The sequence below is a fragment of the Chrysochloris asiatica genome, unplaced genomic scaffold (genome assembly GCF_000296735.1).
Source record: "Chrysochloris asiatica unplaced genomic scaffold, ChrAsi1.0 scaffold00364, whole genome shotgun sequence".
NCBI classification, from domain to species: Eukaryota; Metazoa; Chordata; class Mammalia; order Afrosoricida; family Chrysochloridae; genus Chrysochloris; species Chrysochloris asiatica.
This window is the reverse complement of record NW_006408882.1, coordinates 192,478-197,772: the sequence shown is the minus strand read 5'-3', so window position 1 is coordinate 197,772 and position 5,295 is coordinate 192,478.

Below are 5,295 nucleotides of genomic sequence, written 5' to 3'. Positions count from 1 at the left end.
TGTTTATGAGACTTCCTTCAAACCTGATGCCATGTTCTTCTTCATATAATTCAGCTTCTCAGATTACTTGCTCAGCATATGGATTGAGTAAATTTGGTGAAACAGTATAATCCTGTTGCACAGCTTTCCCGATTTTGAACCATTCTGTGTTCCCTTGTTCTGTTTGAAGTACTGCCTCTTGGTCTATCTATTAGGCTGTTAGTGTGAGATTCCATGTAAATATTCACATATCGAATAACTGGTTTGTATTTAATGATCACTATAGCTGAAGTTTCAGTGAAGATCAAAGAACACAGCCTTCGGTATGGGTTGCAGCTCTATGTCGGAAAAACAAAAATCCTCACCACTGGACCAATAAACAAGAATCTTATCAACGGAGAAATATACTATTTGAAAATTTTTAATGAAAATTTATTGATTAGAGATTTTCCTCTAAGGTGAAATTCCTTATGAACTAATTCTGCATTCTGTTAAGGAGTGAGAGATACATTTGCTTAGGGAAAGAACCTTATTGTATATGATAATGTCTTTATAATTCTATTGTGAGACCATGTTCAGCTGTCAATTTACTAGTGCTGATTTGTGTTTATGATAATAGGTAAGTCATGAGAACAGAATGGACCAAAATCCTATTCCTTCTGCCCCTTCTAAGCCTAATTTTTTGGTTATGAAGTTAACATTATAAGAGAATGTTGGAAAATAAGATATGTTGATACGGTTGATAAAAGAAGCCACAAAAATCATTTCTTAGAATCGTTATTTTTTTAAATGCCGTGAGTCTGTTGTGACTCAACAACTCTATATAACTGTATCAAATTGAGAAGACATGTGAAAAATATTAATTTGATCCCTGAGATTAAGCAACAACTATCCTCTTGTATTTGCATTACTATTTTCTGTGTGCTATTGTAAACATATGTGATCATGTTTTTCTTAAGGAGAATTACTTCTAATAACTGATAAGAATAGCAGATACATGCAAACCATTTAAATCTGATTATTCAGAGGTTACTGGTAGATCAAAACATTACTTATTTACCGAGTACACATTGTATGGGAAGCTGGTTAAATACAGTTAATTGCAAAGAGAAGAAACAAAAGTTCTCCTAGAGGCTAATTATAAACCTATAATAGAGCCCCGGTGGCTTTGGGTTGTATGTTAGACTGTTGACCACAAGACTGGTAGCTTTAATCCTCCAGTCACTCTGAGGGAGAAAGAAAATGTTTCAGCTCCCATAGAACTCTACTGACTCAGAAATCCTAAAGAGGTTCACTATGAGTTGTAACCAACTTGAAGACACACAACAGCAACAATTACAAACCTACTACCAGATTATCAATGTCTGCTTTATGTACATCCATAGTTATGAAACATAAGCTTATTATATTAAAAATGTAAGGTACATACAACAATTTGTAATAATAAATGGGCACTACTTTACAACATACTTCAAAAATGTTTAACTTTTTATTAATGTATTATTATGGAGACCTGGTGTGGTACTGTAGGATAAGAACTGGACTGTTAATCCCAAGGTTTGCAGTTCAAGTCCTTCAGCTGCTCCTCAGAAATACCATGCAGGATCAGTATGAATCTGAACTGAATCAAAGGCTCTTAACAACAACACGAAAATTGCGTTAAAAATATTTTAGAGTCTCGGGAAGTGTTTCTTCAATGTTTTAACCCTTAGAAAGACACAGTATATACTGAGACAAAATGTTGAGTAACTGACATAAAATATAAACCATATTTAACTGTTGCAATTTATGTATAAAGACATATTTGGGGATGGAACTTGTTTATAATCCAAGACTCACTATAAAAGATTCACTGGTCAGTGCAAAGTAAGTCTTTATTCTTTTGTTTCTGTAAAAAAAAACAAAAAAAAACAAACAAAAAAAAAACTTTATAGGAATACTTTGTTAAAGGAGAGTCCATGGGGTGGTGAAATGATCAACATGTTCGGGTGCTAACTGATAGATTGGAGATTCAAATCCATCTTTAGGTGCCTAAGAAGGACCTGACATGTTAATTATGCAAAATCAGTCATTGAAAATCCTATGGACCATAGTTCTACTATGACACACTTTAGATCACATGAGTTGGAGTCTACTGGTATTGGATGTTTAAGGAAAATTCTCCACTTTTGTGTGTTCCTGAGTTATTGCAAAACATTGACAAACATAAGCTTAATAATATACTTTGTTTAAATAACTTAAGAATGTTGTTGCTGTTAAATGTCATCAAGTCGGTTCCAACTAACAGCAACCTTGTTTAGGGTTTCTGAAAAGCAGCTGGTGAGTTTGAACCATTGACCTTGCAGTTCAAACCAACCATATGGTCAAATGCTTATCCTACAGCGCCACACCAGAAGTGTCCCTATCTTATCTCCACAAACTTCCTCTCTCAAGTACCCAACTTTTGTCTCTAGAAAAAATATTTTATATATATTATATCCCAACTTCTCTCAGGAGCCACATAAACTTATCATAAGAAACTGAAAAGATTCTGAACAGAAAGACCTTAATCGCAATCTTAGAGAATGCCTGCATTCCAGTTGCCTGTCTCCCTAACTTTCTTTTAATGGGCTCTCAGTTCTGCTTTGGATAAACACAAGATTGGTGGTTCAAACCTACCAGCCACTTCTTGGAACCTGCATACAGGGTCATTATGAGTTGGAACTGACTCTATAGCACTTAACAAAAGTTCTGCTGCAGAGGAGTGAAATGCAAACTTAGTTCTGCTTTTTACTCTCAATGTAAGATTTCCTTTCTTTTGCAATGCTTCTTCCTTCTCCCTTAGTCTATTCTTTTTTCTTTTTCTTTTTTTTTTCTTTTTGTCTTTTTCCTCTTCTTACTATAATCTTTTTAAAAACAAAAAACATCCTTTCTTGTTTTAACAGTTTGTCTGTATTTTTATTCTCTGACAGTAGTAATAATGCAGAGTCACTTTGGGTAGATTCTTGCTCTTCTGGAGTCTCTTTATTTTCAGACATCCCATTGTTGTTAAGTGCTGAGTCAGCTCTGAATCATTGTGATCCTATGCATAACACAATGAAACAGTGCCCGGTCCTGTGCCATCCTCACAATCGTTGCTATGTTTGAACTCATTATTGCTGCTAATGTGTCAATCCATCTTGTTTCAGAGTTTTCCTCTTTTTCACTGACCCTCCATATTTCTGAACATTATGTCCTTATCTAGGGACTGGAACCTTCTAATAAATTACTAGGTAATGAGAGATGAAGTTTCACCATCCTGGCTTCTAAGGAGCATTCTGACAATATTTCTTTCAAGATAGATTCATTGGTTTTCTGGTAATCTGTAGTATTTTCAATATTCTTCTCTAACACTGTGATTCAAATGCATCAATTCTTCTACTGCCTTCCTTATTCATTGTCCAACATTCACATGCATGTGAGCCAATTGGCTTGGGTCAGGTACACCTTGATCCTCAAAGTGACATATTTGTTCTTGAACACTTTCAAGAGGTCTTTTGCAGTATATGTGCCTAATGCAATATGCTGATTGATTTTTTTTCCCTATTATATGAGCACTGATTGTGGATCCAAGTAAAATGAAATCTTTGACAAGCTCAATCTTTTCTCTGTTTATCATGATGTTATTTATTGCTCCAGTTGTGAGGATTTTATTTTTTTAAATCGATGTGCAATCCATAGTGAAGGCTACAGTTTTTGATCTTCATCATTGAGTATTTTTTTTCTTCTTTATTTCCAGCAATCAAGGATATGTCATCTGCATACCAGTAGTTATTAATAAGTCTCCCTCCAATGCTGATGCCATGGTCTTATTTAGTTCTTTCTGTGAACTGGAAATAAAATTATATTGTGTAAACTCATTAAGATTTTTAAAATACAGAACTTACATTTATCCTAACTAATATAGCTAGACTATTATCACCCTAAGTATATTGTTTTATTTTATTCTATTCATGCATTAAATGAAGGTATATTTCTTGAGTCATGTGTCAAAGATATGGCTTGTCACAGAATAAATTAGAAGGTAGCAGTCACAATTAGAAAACTATCACAGTCTTCATGTAATCCAGTTTCTCTGAATATTTGCTCAGTATACAAATTGAAGAAGTACAAAGAAACGATGCAACTTTGGCCCACATCTTTCCTTATTTAAAACCATTCAGCATTCCCTTGTTCTGTTAGAATGATTGCCTCTTGGTCTATGTTCAGATTCTTCATGAGCACAATTAAGAGTTATGGAATACCCATTCTTCACTATAAAAGCACATATATAGTCTTGTCTGGGTATATGGGTTTTATGAAATAATGGAAATACCTTATTATATACTAACCACCATCCTATTTTGACCTATGCTGTTGGTTGTCAAGTGTGATTGAATCCATTCTGACCTATAATGACCTTGTATAGGGTTTCCAAGAAGCGACTGGTGAACTTGAACTGCAACCTTGTAGTTCAAAGTGGTTTTAATCTATGAATTTGCAAAATACAAAATATCCACAAGAACTGTTTGATGCTTTACATTAAAAACATATTTATGGGGAGGTGGGCTTGATGGTGGATAGGGTAGAAGTGCAGTGAGGATCTCAGTCAGCTATAACACAGAATACCAGTTTCAGGGGATGGTTCCAGAACCCTGAACCATATATATAGGAATATTTTAAAAGTTTGAAGGTTTATAAGCAGTGAAATTTGTAATGGAAGCAAGAAATCTTGTACTTTCAAATCCACCAGGCTCAGTGGTTCCCAAAGCTGCCATCTTGAGCAAGACAGAATAGGGGAAGAATCAGAGCTGACACAGACTGATGTCTAACAGAAACTTGGAAATAAAGGTGTGGGCATTAATATACTTTTTAAAAATTATTATTTGTTCATTGGTCTTTCGCAGTCTGTGTACCTCCATTCTGGTAACTAGAGGGTTCTACTACACATGAGCAAAGATTTCCTCAAAATTTAAAGGGACAGTTTCCACTTAAAATCAAACAGCAATGCAAAATGGTCACAGACAACACTGAACTGATTATCACAAGGAAAAAGGCCAGAATGGGGTTGTGGAGAGAGAGAGGCAGATTGAAAACAAAACACGCTGAAATTAAATTCTGATTTATATCATAATGACCAACAGTGGCATCTTGAAATTTCTTAGGCTGCATTGAAGGCAAGAAGCTGAAAGAGGATTTTAAAGTCATACTCATATTAGGCTACTGGTAGTGTTGTTGTTGTTGTTGTTGTTAAGTGCCGTTGAGTCGGTTTCGACCCATAGCGACCCTAAACAGGGTTTCCGAGGCTGTAAATCTTTA